The sequence below is a fragment of the Pinus tabuliformis genome, chromosome 7 (assembly GCF_031772625.1).
Source record: "Pinus tabuliformis cultivar Carrire ecotype Pingquan chromosome 7, CPIR1, whole genome shotgun sequence".
Classification (NCBI taxonomy): domain Eukaryota; kingdom Viridiplantae; phylum Streptophyta; class Pinopsida; order Pinales; family Pinaceae; genus Pinus; species Pinus tabuliformis.
This window is the reverse complement of record NC_142293.1, coordinates 2,008,577,749-2,008,595,427: the sequence shown is the minus strand read 5'-3', so window position 1 is coordinate 2,008,595,427 and position 17,679 is coordinate 2,008,577,749.

Sequence of the window (17,679 nt, the reverse complement as noted above, 5' to 3'; positions counted from 1 at the left end):
AGTTTCAATGAGGCAAAAGCTTAGATGTTTCCTTTCTTTATTGCTCTTTCCCTTCCCGTGAAGCTCTGTTAGGATTAGCAATGTCCTTAGTTAGGACTAAGGCGGATGTTTCCTGCTTTTCGAGCTTACATTTGAGTGAAAAGCGGGGTGTCAGTCAGTCAACTCATACTTTTACCTCCAGAATCTCATACGTATCTACTAATGTTTCCCTTTAGGAAAAACATAGCATTAATCAATGGACCAACACCTATTTTTGAGTCATGAGAAGCGTTATAACTCCCTTTGTCTATCTCCGGGGTGCGTTACCTTGGAAAATGGGCCTGCATCTTAGTGTTTTCTTCCAATCAAAATTTCCTTCTCCTTTGAGCTAATGAGGATGTCATTTTCTGTATGAAAACTTCCCCCAAAAGTGTGAGGTCAAATATGGAGATGATGGCCGAAATACTTTATATATGAGGGACAAAGAGGATAGGAGCTTTAGAACTGTAGGAGACATAAAAGCAACATATGTCAGAAATATATAAATATGTACTGAGTTGGGCATTCCCATGCTCAATAGTTATATCAAAGTTATTATGAGAATTGGTATGACTATCATGTCCACCGATAGGCACAATATGGAAGTTGTGTCATAATATGATCAATTTGAGGAGCTGTCTCCGAAAACAATATACGCAGCTTGCAAGAGGAAACAAGGCTGAGTGATGTAAGCCTCTACCAAAGGCCGTGGTCACTGCCACTCTAAATGACATATTTTTTCATGTGAATAAAGGAGCTGAAGTTGAACATGTGAGAAATCGTCTGATTACCATTGAATGATGAAAACTATTAACTAGTGCAAGGATGGCCACCAATAAGGATGATGGTCTCTAAGATGTCTAGTACAAAATAGTGAGTGTGAAAAGTTTGTTGTCATTGAACAGATGTAGAATCATTCAACTAGGAAAATCTTGATTGTTTGAGAGATATATTAGAGAAATGGGTCAAATTAACAGAGGGAAATTCCAGGCATATGATGGTATGGGCAATACAGGAAGCAAAGAGGAGAAGAATACATAGAAAAATAGAAGTTACAACATCAATTTTACTAAGTAGCTTAGACAGATGAACACCAAAGAGTGTTTGGATACAAGGATGCAGGAACATCAGAGTATGAAGGCCAAACTCATAGGATAGTAAGGTTCGGCAAGAATCTGACAAAGAGGATTGGTGAGGGGGTGCCATGTTCAAGAGATTGACTGCTGCCAAAATATCCTTCAGAATATAGATATTGAGCCACTATAATGTCCTATTTTTCCCCATCTGATTAATTTTAATGAGTCCATACTGGTAAACTTGGTGGTATTTATATTTAGAGAGTCTAAAAAGATCATAAAGAGAACTCCAAGGGGTACCTTTGTCATGGTTGATGACCAGTGCAACAAAGGGTTAATAGTATACCTGGCATAATTCCTTTTCCACAAGTCAGTCCATTGAGTCTAGATAAAGTGATAAGCATATGCTCAATAGATGTTTACCTGATTTTGTTATGAGTACGAGGAGACAAAGTGAACTCAATATTCTTCATGAAATTTTAATGAGTTAAATGAAGAAAAACTCAATAGATCTTCATAAAATTTTAACTAGTCAAATGAAGAAAACTCGATATCTCCATTTTTAGTTTGAGTGAGAAAAAGAGATAAAAATAATTTCTCAGGTCTTCTTCATAGGAGTTTTCTGAGCCCGAAGAAGGTAACTCGGGGGTTTTTTAGTTCAAGCGCGAGAAAATTTCCCAAAACCGAATGTGCTCATATCTTCTTTGTAGGAGTTTTGCGATCTCAAAGAAGGTAACCCGGGGATTTTTCTATTCATGAGCGAGAAAAAGTCCTAAAAAAAATGTTCTCATCCAGAGTCAAACTTGGTCAACTCTACATAAAGACACTAAAATATCAACATAGCATAAGTAAAATTTGGTAGAATAGGGATATGGTGCATGTTTAAACAAGATAGAAATGAATAGCTTCAATTTCTATGACTAGCTAAAGTGAGTCATACCTCCAGAGTGACGATAAGAAGGGTGATAAGCACTCATCTTCACTATTTGAAGTTTGTGAGAGTGCTCTAGAGAGAAAAAGGAGCAGAACGTTTCTGAGCGATTGTGAGCAATCTAGATGACCATTCTACATTCCATCCGTTCCAGGTATGTAGCTTGATCCTTATCCTACATTTAAATACTTTGTTCATGTTGGTGGATGAGAAGTTTGGCATTTTGTAGAAAGCCTTAGGTGGCTTGGTTGACTAACACAGTGTCCCAAGTTATGGGGTGCGTTAAACGCCTTTCTTGTTAAAGGTGTTTTTGTTCTGTATTTTTGAGGTTGAGGGAGTAAACACATAGGACAACATCAAAATCACTTTGGAAGTTGGGATCTAGCCCTACCAGCTTCAGACAGGGATCTCTCTGTAGAATTTAGCTATCTTTTATGTGAATTTTAGGCTAGTTATTACTGTACTATTTTTTTTTTTATTGGATTTTTTGTTTGATTAATATGTTATAATTCCCTTGGGCTATGGAGTCTAAATATTTAACTAGATCTGCATCAAATTTTAGAGGAATTTCACAGGGCAAGCTAGGTTGCACTAGTTGGATCTTTCAGAATATTAAATGGATTATGAAATAGCAGAAATGTAAGATTCAGTGGAAACTAAGGAGCAATGGAGAATTCATTTATTTGACCTCAAAAGAAAACATATAAATTACTAACATCCAAAATAGGGTTCTTTTAATAACATATCATATTCATCATAGTTTATGTTATGTAATTAAGATTTCCAGACATAACAGAGAAAAAGACAATGATTTAAACACATAAACTGAAGAAGAACATCACCATTTCATACACCACATGAATCCAGTGAAAATGTCCCTATACTATTGATGCTCTCAGCAACTTTGAAAAATTACAGTTTTCATAGGAAAATTTTATTCAACAATCAACCTCTACTTCAAAATATGAAGTATTTATTCAAATTATAAACTAAAATACCTTGAAGAAATATCAATATTTGTTTACAAATATCTCAAACTATCTTACACAAATAGAACTAAAATATAGGACATTCAAAACTAATGAATCTACTCGGAAATAGGATTTACGGTGACAAATAAGAGCAATTTGAATTTGATTACAACTCTTATTTTATGAGATGGCATCCAAGTCACTAACTGTCTTTGAGCTCTATCCTCTCAAAATTCTGAAAAATAGGGTCCTGTAATACATTTTTATATCCAAAACCATAATATCTGTTAGAAAACTGAGAGATGTTTTTGTAAATTATGATGTTGGTAACAAAAACCTTGTTCTATTTTTTAAAATTCATTTCCACCTTCTCGAAAACCACATTTGAAAACACTGGCTAAAAATAGGAAAATTCGGGAAAATATACCTCACAAAATTCATCCGAATATCCCAAAACATAATAGATGTTACAAAACTAAGAGAGGTTTTGTGCATAAGGAAGTTAGCAACAAAATCCTCTTTCCTATTTTGAAAATTGGTTCTTAGTTTTTTTTAAACCATGTTTTAAATTATTGTGCTATATATGGAGAAATAAACATAATTTAACTGACCATGAAGCAGACATATGATGTGGAGATGGGTGGTGACATGGAGGCACATGGTTGGCAGAAATATGATTAGGTGGTAGAATAGGAGTGGAATATGAGGAGGGACATGGTGGGCGAACATTATCAGGGGAGTAATTAGGCGGAGGATAGGTGGCGGTAGTGAAGTGGCAGTTGAGTGGAAGTAGGGGGTGACATAACTGGGAAGGCGGTTTGCGATAAGGAGAAGATACCACTTTCGGAGGTGGATAGAGGTAGATTGTGGTATTAGTGAATGGGGGTTCAAAATAATTTGAGGGAGACACGTAGGCGCAGGGCCTGAGGGTAAAACAACTAATTTTAGACCCCCCCACTGATAAAGGGAGATACGGCGAGGGGGTCCGAATTAGATCGGGTGTCGTCAGATGGGATGTGCGTTGAAGATCGAGTATGGAAGATGTGCGCAATTTAAACACGTATGACAAATCTCCTTTTGTTGTTATCAATTTTACAATAAAATCAAAGTTATAGTACCAATGCCTTATTACAATTTATTTAATCACATTTAAATGATTTTGTGCTCTTGACCTGCGATAAGATACCAAAATACCAAGTATGTGAAGAAATATACCCAAAACACAGAACAATAAGAAATAACATCATGTATTTTATTATTCAAAAAGGAAATCAATATTCACTTGCCTCTTCGAGGGGGCAATCACGCTCCTTAAGGGGAGTCTCTATCCTTTATATAGGATTCATACATGCAATACCATGGGTCAGTACCATGGTTCTTATTAATACCATCTATCTAATACCATGGCCCATTTGCAACTAAATGTGGTCCCTTGTTTAAATGCAGCTCAACCACTTACAATTATTAATATGGGCTTTATTGATTCTTTAACTAACTATAACTATGACTCGACCCTATTACATAAATAAGGGGGTTAGGGTTAGACCCTAACATGCCCTCCCCCATAAAAATAGCCTTGTCCTCAAGGTTGAAGCTACGGAAACTGCTGAAGAACAATGGCTGGTTCGCATGTCGCATCTTCTAGAGAGGTGTCTTTCCACTTGATAAGGACTTCCTTGATCATGCGGCCGCGCAGGTGCCATTCTCGCGTGTCAAGAACCTGTTCAGGTTGGAGCCAGATTGAGCCTTCTTCATCCAATTCTAGTAGACTGGTTTGAATTCTCGAATGGTTCCCAACCACTTTCTTGAGGCATGAGACATGGAAGACGGGATGGATTTTTGTAGTGAGTGGTAAGGCTATCCTATAGGCTACTTCTCCGATGCACTGAAGTATTTGATACGGTCCGTAGAATTTTGGAGAGAATTTCTGGCAACCCTTGTCTTTGAGTGATTCTTGCTTATATGGTTGCAGCCTCAAGAATACCTAATCCCCTTCTTGAAATTTTCACTTTGAATGATGTTGGTCTACCTGTTGCTTCATGCGATTTTGAGCTTCATGGAGATTCTCTTTGAGGTGGGCCAGCATGGTTGCATGGTTCTATAGGAGTTGATCCACTGCTTTTACCTTTGAGCATCCCTGGATATAAGAAGTAGGTGAACAGGGGAGTTGGCCATAAACTGCTTCATATGGAGTCATTTTGGTGGTGGCATGATAGTTAGTATTATACCACCATTCAACTAGAGGTAACCATTGTACCCATAGATGTTGCTTTTCTGAAGTGAAACACCTAAGGTAGGTCTCTAGACATTTGTTGACTGCTTCAGTTTGACCATCAGTTTGGGGATGATAGGAAGTACTGACTTGGAGTTGGGTACCTTGTAGCCTGAAGAGTTCCTGCCAAAAGTTACTAGTGAAGATCGGGTCACGATTAGACATAATGGAAGTGGGCATGCCATGAAATTTGAAGATCTGGTCCATGAAAGATTGAGCCACCAAGGCTGGTGTAAAAGGGTGGGGTAGGGTGCAAAATGATCATATTTATAAATTCTGTCCACAACCACCATGATGACTGACTTGTTGCCTGACTTCGAAAGACCCGTAATGAAATCCATAAAAACCTCTGTCCAGATTGAGGTAGGGATGGGCAATGGCTATGATGTGCTTGGGGATTTGACTGTTTCTCCTTTATGGCGCTAACACACATCACACTCAGCTACAAAAGTAAGAATTCTCTTTTTCATGTTTGTCCAAAGGAATGAACATCGAGTTTGAGCATAAGTCTTCTAAAAGCCTGAATGGCCTGCAGTGGGAGATCAATGCAACTCTACCAAAATGTGACTTTTAAGGGTGGATGTTGGTGATATCACTACTTTGTCCTTGTACCGAAGAATCTCATCCTGCCAAGTGTAGCCCGTTGTGGAATTTGGATCCGCCTGCAATTTATTAATGAGTTGGGAGAGCAAAGCATGTGAAAACCATTCCTTGTGAGCCTCTTCAATCCACTCTAGAATGGGAAGAGAGATTGCTAGCAGGGTGCTTTCCTCCTCAAATTGTCATGATAAAGCATCCGCTACGACATTTTCTCACCCTTTCTTGTAAATTATCTCATAATCATATCCCAACATTTTGGCTAGCTATTTATTTTGTTGTTGCGAGGATAGGTGTTGCTTCAAAAAATATTTAAGGCTTTGATGGTCTGTGCGGATTTGGAAATGCCACCCCAATAAGTATGGTCGCCAGGTATCCACTACATGCAAGATTCCCATCATCTCCTTCTCATAGGTAGATTGTCCCAGATTTCTCCCACTTATTTGTTGGTTGGTGAAGGCCAAGGGTTGACCTTCCTACATTAAGACAACCCCAATACTCGTACCTGAGGCATCACATTCAATCACAAAAGATTTGGTGAAGTCGGGTAGTGCCAATATGGGAGTGGAACACATGGCATGTTTGAGAGCTATAAATGCCTGTTGCGCTTCATCATTCCAGAGGAATGATATTTTCTTGAGAAGGTGAGTGAGGGGTCTAGCAATGTGACCATAATTGTGGACAAATTTGCCATAGTAGCTAGTGAGACCCAAAAATCCTCTCATGTTCTTCAAGGTCTTTGGTTGAGGCCAATCCTGCATTGCCTGGATCTTTTTGGGGTCCACCCTAACACCTTCACACCCCACAATGTGGCCCAAATACTCAACTTCTTCCCTGCCAAAAGAGCACTTGGACAATTTGACAAATAATTTATGCTTCTGGAGTAGTTGCAAGAGCATATCTACATGATGAAGATGTTTTTCCCATGTGAGGTTGTAGATGAGGATGTGATCAAAGAAAAAAAGGACAAATTTTCTGAGATATGGTTTGAGCAGGTGATTCATGAGGCTCTAAAAAGTGGATGGGGCATTACAGAGACCAAATGGCATGAACAAGAATTCATAATGGCCTTCATGAGCTTAGAAAGCAGTGTTTGGAATGTCTACTTCTTTCATGCGAATTTGGTGATAGCTTGAGTGAAGGTCGATCTTAGTAAATAATTGAGCCCCATTTAGTTCATCTAGCTAATCATCAACAACCGGTATGGGAAATTTATCTTTGATCGTCAGCTTATTGAGGGCCCTGAATTTTAGACACATACGCCATTCCCCATCTTTCTTGAGCACCATGACCACAGGTGATGAATAAGGACTAATGCCAGGATGAATGACACCAGATTCCAAGAGTTCCTTGATGATTTTTTCAATTTCATTATTCTAGGTGAAAGGATATCTATATGGGTGCACATTTGGTGGTTGTTCCCTTGGGACCAAAGTAATGTTATGATCATGTTCCCCTCTCGAGGGTGGAAGCTCATGAGGCTTGTGAAAGACCTACAGATGGTTGTTTAAGACCTGTTGCATCTCAGGATGAATATGAAGAGAAGTGGGTTCGAAGGCCTGGATGGCAATAAATTGGGCTATAACTCCATGGTGGCCCTTTTTTGACAATTTTTCCATCCTATGTGATCTGATGATAGAAGGAGCACCTGCCTGGAGTTCGCGAAGGGTATGTGTGTGGTTATTCTGCTTGAAGCTCATATATAACTCCTAGAAATCCATTGTGATTGGGCCGAGTGTGCAGAGCCATTTAGCACCCAAGACAATGTCACACCCACCCATGTTAATGGCAAACATGTGGGTATTTAGGTGATAATCCCCCATTTGAAGTTTGACATTTTCACAGAAGCCTTCACATTTCATTGTCCCCCCATCAGCATTTTGGACCTGGAAATTAGAGACTACTCTAACAAAACAATGCACTGCTTCAGCGACTCTTTGATGGATAAAGTTATGTGTACTTCTGCTATCAATCAAGACTACTACATGGCAATGCTTAATAAAACCTCTGATTTTGAGAGTTTGTGGAGAAGAAATTCCTACCAAAGCATGAAGCGAGATAATTGGTTCTTCAGGTGTAGCTGGGAGCTCATTGTCTGGTTGGTTGTCCTCATCTTCCTCCTCTGGTCCCTCAAATGGTGGGGCTTCCTTAGATGAACTGTGATCAGTAACATCATTTTGAAAGAATTTGGGTTCCTTGCATTTATGCCCCGGGGAGTATTTCTCATCACATTAGTAACACAATCCTTGCTTTCTTCTTTCCGCCATTTCTACTGGTGACACCTTTTTAACCTTAAGCGTTTGGGTAGTGCTCGGAGCTTGGGTGGGGCGTCCCTTGGTTATGAAATTTGGACGAGTCAACTAGGCTACTAATGCGCGTTCTGTAGAAATTTTGAATAATATGATACATATTCATAGAGATTATCCCGATTATACACTATTGCGGAATACATGCATAATACATAACCTCCTCTATGTTGATCATCAATTTACATATGCAGAAACAATAACATGCGCACATAGAAGCATCAATCACACATATCAACACAGTATTTTCCCGGGGAAAGCATCTCGCTAAAAACCCCAACTATCTGTATATTATATTGATTGAGAACATGTAACAAACATAGTACAATACACCTCACAAGTACTCAGTACTATCTGCACCTGTTACACACAATATAGATCAGATCTGATCTCCAAATCTCCTCTGCTGCTTTTCCTGCCTCCACTGCACAATCCTGCAAGAGAATGAATTAAATCCAAACTCGTTCCAATTTCTATTTACCTTGGAGAATCACTCACATTGGAAATCACGTGAGCACAGGCTCTATCACTAGGCATATGCAATTCTCATGGGCATACTCAATCCTTTGATTGTGCAAATCCTCATGCACAGTTATAGTCACAACTGATAGCAATCTCAACCTCTAACACCTGTCTCCACTGAACTGTACATGCACTGAGTTAACTGATGTATTCTTCAGTTGCATTATGAGTTAATAATTAGTGAACTAATTAATAACTAATTCACACAACTCATCACTTAGTCTATTAGCCAGTTAGACTAGATACAACTAGTTCAACTAAGTCAAACTGAACACAACTCCATTAACTACTCATCCAACTCCACAAAACTCACCCACATGAGTTCTAACGGATGTCCTGCATGCAATAGCTCAACTGACCCACAAAGAAAGCGTATTTCCTTCTAACAGCTGCATGTTCCACATCTGTAGCTCAAACTGAAGTGCTCCAAGAGGATAAGATAAAGTTTATAGTCTAAATATTATTATGAGACAATAATATTTGACTTTTCTATTTTTGACTAGCAGTCTAAAAATAGACTCTGATCACTCTTGCTGTGATCCAAAAATAGAAGTCCATCTATTTTTCCCAACATGACCAATCATCCATAAACAACATCCTACAACTCATAGACCATGATCCATATGTCTAAAAATAGACTTTGCGCCATAATTTACCTGCGGGCCCACTTAGTGAAGGCGACTCCTTTCCACTAAGCTCCATCATCTTGTTGCATTCTCAAAAAGCATTTCTTGCTGCACACTTTTCAACACGTTCTACTTCACGAGCTATCTTGCAAGCTACCAGCCATGAGACTGGGTGTTGTAGTCAGACGTGGGCTTGTATGGCATCTTTGAGACCACTGATAAAACATTCCAAGTAGAATTCATTTGCTATACCTCCTGTGTGGAAGGCTAATGCTTCAAAGGCTTTAATATATTCTTGCACTGTGCCTGTCTGTCAAAGCTTAGTAAGATGACCCAAAAAGTTAGATTCATGGTCAAAGTGATCAGAAAGGGTTTTTGAGAATATCTGCCAAGTCAGTGGCATTACATAGTAGCGTTGATGCCACTGCCACCATTGCCATCTTTCTTGGTCGAAGTATAGGCTTCCCACACTTAGCATAGTTGCATCATCTCTGATGTGATTCAATGTGAAATATTGCTCCATTTGTGCTAGCCATATGGCCAGATGAGAGCCATCAAATTTATACATGTCCATCTTGGGTGGTCAAAGCTGGGACTCTTGGTGGTTTCCATAGAAGTGAAAAGAATGGCTATCGCCCTCAAGGTTTTCATTAAAAGCATATTCCTCTGATTGTTCCCCCAAATTTCCCTTTGAGATAGTGTCAGTTAAGGTCTGGATCTGCTTTGTCAATGCCTCCAACTTTTGTTCAAGGTTGTCGATCTTCTCATTGGCCATAGCTTGAGCTCTAGTTTGTACCATGCACCGATCCAGTGCACTTGTCATTACTGTGAAAAAAAATTGGGACCACCTGAAATTTTGACGCTGACAAGTGAATGGTACCACCTTGCTCAGCCCATTGACCTGATTCTTATGGGCTAAGTCTCCTATAAGCGTCCTGGGAGGGTCTTAGACCTTTTTTTTTTTTTTTACTCCGAAAGGAGTTTTACTCCTCACTTAGGAATACTGCAGTAGCCGATTCCCAGAAAAGTTAATTCTACCCAATGTCCTGCAAGAATCACGCCCAGGTATAGGAGCCACACAAATAGTCAGATATGTCAGTGAACCCTCAACTGTAGAGTATGAGTACGAATGTGGCAGTGATTGAACCGCTGCTGCTAGATCTGAATGGCAGATCTGATTGTTGCGACTGCTACAGAACCCAAACTATTAGATCTGAATGGCGGAACTGATAGATCTAAATGGCGGATCTGAGAGATCTGAATGGTGGAACTGATTGTTTTGTTTGTGACAGAACCAAACCTACTAGATCTGATCTGGTAAAGATGATGCATGCTCCAGAGAGAGACAAATGAAATATGGTCTCAAGGAGTGTTAGGTGCTACAGATCGCAATATACATAAGCGTCCGACAGTGGTACTCAGCCCAATATTTCAGGGCACTAACCAAGGAGGATCAACCGTACCCTTAGCCGTACAACTTGACTACCCTATCATATGTGTGAGTAATCTCCCCAAGTGCTGTTCTCGGTGTACTGTAGCAGCAAGACAGTCGACGATTTATCTATGGCGAGGTTTCAAGAGGGTCTAGGGGGCTTTCAATATACCTATAGGGTACTTGGAAGACAGTCTGTGCACGGTTCTGTCTAATGTGCTACTACTCGAAGGGGTACCCACAGGGGTTACAATGGAGTCCAACAAGCATGACCACCTCTTGTATTTCCTGCATGCATGCCTCCCCAAATCCGCAATTTTATGCTCTCAATGATAGATCCTGTGGTTTAAAGACGCCAGAACATGTCTCTAGCCAAAAAACATTCTGCTAAAAATGGAGATCCCACCGGCCCTGGTAAGTGCTCTAATACCACTTTTTGTGCTCTTGACCTATGAGAAGATACCAAACTACCAAGTATGTGAAGAAATATACCTAGAACACAAAGCAATAAGAAATAAAAACATGTATTTTATTATTCAAAAATGAAAGCAATGTTCACTTGCCTCTTCAAGGGGGCATCCTCCAATAAAGCTGGGCTCAATTACAAAATAAGACACGACACTCCTCAAGGGGAGTCTCTATCCTTTATATATGATTCATACATGCAATACCATGGGTCATTACCATGGTTCTTATTAATACCATCTATCTAATACCTTGGCCCATTTGCAACTAACTGTGGTCCCTTCTTTAAATGCAGGTCAACCACTTACGATTATTAATATGGGCTTTATTGACTCTTTAACTAATTATAACTATGACTCAGCCCTATTACATAAATAAGGGGGTTGGGTTTGGACCCTAACAAATGATGTGATTAATTTAATCTAAACACACTTAATTATTCTCTAATGCTGCATTTCGACTTGCAAGCATATATTTTTATTTTCTCAAGGTTTTCATCTTTTTTGAAAATAATTTACAACGTGGAATATTATTTACAACATTCAAAATATAATAATCATTAGCTATAATCAAGAAATCCTATGAAAAATATAAGACCATAACAAAAGTGAAGGGCATTAGCATGCCCTGTGAGAATAGGAGGTCTGTGTTAGCCAACTGAGCGCAAGGATAGCTTGGTTTTCTTGACTTTCGAGGTTTTTTTTTTCTAGCTAGAAATTAATCTAAGGGTTGTGTTATGTAGGGATCAGGCTTACAATATGAGTCTTTGGAGAGAAAGATCCCATGATTTCTAGGAACTACAAATGCTGAACGACCTGACATCTTTGGCATCTTTGAGATGACGTGGGCTTCTAAAGTATGTCAAACTTGACCTGATGAAAAGTCAAGAGGATCTCTTGAGTTGGATTATCCAACAGTGGGATGAGAAACAAGTATTGTTCAGGATTGGGGACCATGAGCTCTCTATCGAGCGAGATGACAAATATTTCATCATTGGTTTATTGTGCAGAGGTGCACGAGTAAATGTGATAGGAGGGAGAGCAGATTCTTGGGCCACCATGGATTTGATCTGAACATATTGCAGTGAACATAGTCAAAGAGTGAGCAATATAATTCCAATAAAGAGGATAAGAGCAAGACTGGTGGGGTGTATTTTGTGGATGATAATGTGCTTGACAGGGTCTAAGAGTCAACATGTGGCTACAAAGGCCAAATTACTACTACCATTGGATTGCTTGCAGTCACAAGTGTTCAATAGGTGTGAGGGAGTCCTCCGTTAACTGAAAGAAGAGTTGACAACATGTAAGACTTAGGCCCAAAGAGAGTTTGTTAATGGAAATTTGATCATATCCTTCATACTAGAGATCGTGCCCGTGATGAGGGCTCCATGAGTCTTGGTATAGCCAGTCCTAGGGAGCTTAGACAGGAGCAATGGGTAGCCCTAGTGCCTCATATAGGAGGGGGGCCGATTAGAAATTTCTTTGAGGATGAATTGCTTGAGAGGCTTAGTGGCTAGATATTGTTGATTGAGGATTATCTATATGCCAACATGAACTATACAGTGGATCGGGAATTGATATTTCCATCGGGAACTAAATGGGGGTCGCTAAGTAAGAGGATAGACCAAAGTAAAAAGTATGTTTTGTCTTTTGAAGTTTATGGTTTTTTTTTTAATTATGGGTGAAAAAATTTGACATGAAGTGTTTTATTGACACAAATGTGGCACCAATCATCTTGTGGGTATGCCTCACCATGCTAGGCGAGGTGATCAACTACCTAGGCTGGAGCTGCAGGAGAGGGTGTGGCAACCACTGAAGAGGGAGATGATACATAGAGTCTACACGAGGTTGTTAGGAAACTAGAAGGTTTGAGGATGGGTGTGTTGCCTCTTCCCATGAGACAGATACATATCCACATACAGCAGGACACAATGGGTGTGCCAGAGCAATTTTTGGTGCCTCTCATGAGGTTAGCTAAAGAAGTGATCTGTTACCATGAGAAGGAGGCTCAGGAGTAGTAGATTATGACCAACAGGTGTCAAAGCGAGGCTTAGCAGAGCCATTTTTGTATTAAAACACCCAAGTTTTAGGAATTTTTGATGTAAAAAGACTTGAAACAATATATATATATATATATATATATATATATATATATATATTGGTGATTTAATGTTGTATGTGTTTTGTGACTTGTGTAAATTTTTACTATGAAAATTTTAACTCATGCATGTAACTATAAAGGATGTGACATATACCAATCCAATACATAATTTTCCAATGAATCAACTAATGCATTAGATTCTCTAGGAATGTTTTCATAAGTAATAAACTTGAATTGACATTCTAAAAGTCATACCCTTAAAAAGCAACATAAGAATATTGGATTATGAATGTGATAATGATTAGTCAATTGCATAACAACAAGATGAGAGTCTAACCTAACTACCAGATTGGAGATGTTGTGAGATGTAGCTTCAGTAAGGAGTTCGATAACATACATGTACTCAACAATATTATTGGTGGAAAAACAAAGAAACCCCCCCTAGAACTAAGTAGTTCTATAAAGAACCCAAGCAGCTGATGTAATTTTCCATGTGTGATGACTGGCACCATCTGGATATCTGACGTATGGTAAGGGTGACAAAGACATTTGTGCAATGAGAGACGTGTATGAGAAAAATACTGATTTAAAAGCCAAAAATATCTAGACACACCAAAAGAAGAAAAACTTATATATATAAAATTAAAAACTAGATCCCCAGTAGAACACTAAGAAAAATACATTTTTAGATAAAGCCCATTACAGGGCTCGACGAGTGGGATTCCATCACAACCTTGAAGTTAATCAGTGCCTTTAGAAAGAACCTTAGTAACAACATATGGATTGAACCATAAGGGTCAAAGTGTTCCTGCCTCCAAGAGATCATGCTTATAATTGTAAACTAAGATGAGGTCACCCTCTTGATAATAACAAGGCTTGACATGTTTGTCATATTGAGCTTTGAATCGTCACTCATGTGCTTTGAAATATAGTGTGACATCTCGAATAGTCTTATCCAAATCATTTAGTGACAACAAGTGCTCTTCTTCGACAGTAGTGTCGGGCAGGAGTTCAACAACTAGTTTGATGGAGGGAATCTGAGAATCGATAGAAAGAACTGCTTCCAGACCATAGGAAAGATGAAATGGCATGAAGCTTGTAGTAGTTTTTATTGATGTCTGGTATGTCCATAGAGAATGATATACCATTTGATTCCAGTAAGCTTTATGATTTCTCACTAACCGGTAGATCATGGTCCTGAGAATGCCATTAACAACTTTCACCTCGCCATCGGCTTATGGGTTGTAGGACGAATAATGTTCTTGCTGAAAACCAAGCAAATATGTTAAGTCAGACATCCTATGGTTATGAAAGTGGAAGCCATGGTTTGTAATGATCGTGCAGCTTACACTAAAATGATGGATTACCTAACTAAACAAGAATAGAGCAGCTATTTCTCCATCAGCCAGAAAAGTGGGAATTGCTTTAGCCCATTTTGTTAAGTAGTCTACAATAACAACAATGTAGTTGTGTCCATTAGAGGAATTGGACATACAAGTGAAGAAGTCAATGCCCTATTTAGCAAAGGGGTCAACGGAAATAACTAGGTGAAGAGGGGTATGTGTACATGCATTTTATTTGTATTGATTTGACAAGGATGACACTACTTGACTGTTGTAATACAATCTTTAAACAAGGTTGGCTAGAAGTAACCTGTGCACAAAATTTTCTAGGTGGTAGCCATGCTAGAGAGATGATCATCACATGCCCCAGCATTACATTTATTAAGAACGTGTTCCACCTCAGCATGTGTAAGACAACGTCAAGGAATTGAGTCAACAACATGACAATCTAGAGTATCGTTGAGTAGTAAGTAGTGCTTAGATTGGTGGCAAATGAGATGGTGATTGTCTCACAATAGATCTGGGTGAAAACGCTGTGTTTGGAGGTAGACAAGAAATTCTTCATACCAAGCATCAATAGATTTAACTAGAGATATAGATTCATCAGGCATAGGATCATTGGCTACTTCATCTGGGTCAACTGTGGGAAGGTTTGACAACAAGTCGGTGAATACTAGGGAATTTTTTCCTTGGAAGTGGTGAAAACCAGATCAAATTTTTAGAGGATTACAATCCTTTTAGACCATTTGCCTCAAATAGCTTGACGAGACATAATGTGTCTCATGGGATTATCCATAGCGATGACAGTAGTCTGTCGTAGTAGGATTGACAACAAAAAAAACTACCAAGGATAGTTTCTCCACATGTGAATACCATAGTTTAGGCCCAACAAGGCCTTTCGAGAGATAGTAAACCACACACTGTGATTGTCGTGAGTTTGAACCAAAACCATGCCAATGGAGGATGGTGAGATTTCCAGGTATAAGAGAAAGTCGTGTACATAGTCAGGAGGACTGAGTAGTGGAGCTGATATGAGTGCCTGTTTCAAGGCATCAAATGATGGCTGAACTTGATCATCCCACAAGTATGAAACGTCTTTCTTGAGTAGGTGCATAAAACCTTTCATTAATTCAGCATAATTCATAATGAAATGGCGCAAGACATTTTTTCCTTCCCTTGTGTTATCACTCCAAAATTTCTTCAAAGTTGTTAGAAAAAGAAATGATAGAGGTAACCACAAACCAACTTTGGAGATTAGGATCTAGCCTTCCTAATCTCAGAGAGGGCTTTCTCTCTTTTATTTAACTTTATTTAGTTATTTTATTTTAGGCTAGTTATGATTGTGCTCGGGTTTCGATTTACATTTGGTGGTGGGATCACTTACTTAGATGAAAAAGGGTTGTCTTTTTACCATTGGGCTATGGGGTCAAATGTCAGACAAAGAGGACTGGATCAAGTTCTAAAAAACAGTGTTTGTAGGGCAAGATAGCAGAGTTACTTCAGATATCAAGGCTGGATGGTGAAGTGGTTTTCAATCGGATCCAAAGAGAAATTAAGGGTTCCTTAGATTAGATTATGAAGAAAGTGAAAGAGGTCAACCAGGATGGGAGAGAAATTAAGGATTCTCAAATCCAGATATTAGAAGAAAACATGTAAATGATTAACTATGGAAAACAGAGTATACTTAAACAAATTATGAGATAAAATTCTAGTTAATTCATTCAACTTTAGATATACTTTTAAGTTTGTGAAAAACATAAGAGAATAACAAATTGATAAAGAAAATACTTCATTGTAATAGTTGTACACATGAATCCTGTAATGAAATCTATTTATTACTTGCTCCAGTCTGCTGACTTGAAAATTGGTACAATAACCCTCTAGTTTATCATCAAAATAACTTTACAAATGTATAGCAATACACACTCAATACTTCGAATTATGAAGTATTTATACAAAAATTATTTACCAAATATCACAAACTATCCTGGGAACTAATCTAGGAGGAAAGAAAAATCTCCATGCAAGAAGATAGAGACAACTATTGAACTGATGCTTTCTGTCCCTGCTTATTAGGTTGTGCTGGATTTAATATTTGATATTTTTCACTTTAATCTCTACTTTACCGTTTGGTTTTCACGCTGGATGCTCTATTCACTCTAATCTTTCAACTGATACACTTTCATCTAATACACTTTGACCTGGGTGACCTGTCAATATCCTTTTACTGTGCCCTTTTACTTTTACTGTACATTTTTACATTTTTACTGTGTATTCTACAGTAAATCATTTAGTTTCTCCCATGTCTCAACATGTGGTAATTGGATATTGATCATTTTCATGAAAATCTCATCTGCCTCTGTATACTTGGAAAAAGCAGGCTTATTCACAAAAATGGGTTTTACCTCATGCTGGAGGTAAAACAAATTCTTGAAAGTTTGATATAATAATTTTCCAGTAGGTATGCCCTTCATGGATGAAGTATTCACCTGATCTTTAGCCACTTCCTGGATTTTTCTGTTATATTCCTCTTGTGTCATCAGCTTATCATTTATTACCAAGGGATTCGGTAAACCTTTTTGCCTCAAAATTTCAAATCTGACCATGAATTTGTCAATGGCTAGCTGCGTGGTTTGGCACTTATCCTCTAGGTTCAACATCAAATTCCTCTTGGTGAGGACCCTTTTCACTTCCAAAATTGTACCTGTTTTGTCAGGTATCTCTAATTCCTGTAGCTCATACTTGTTCTTAGAGTTGAGGAAGTGAATGATGCTTTCCTCTGGCATGTCTCCACGTTCTGCTTTGACTCTTTGTATGGATTTTGTAGCCTGCTTTATTAAATCAATATGTTCAAAAATAACTTGGATGGATAGCCAAATATCATTAACAAAGTCAATGATATTGGCCCACAATTGTTCCTTAGCCTGTCCCAGGGGTTCATTCAGTGTCAATTCCTTCTCCATGATTTTTATTTGTTCATTCATTCTTGTAGATTTCTGTTGTTCTTCGTTGTGCATGAT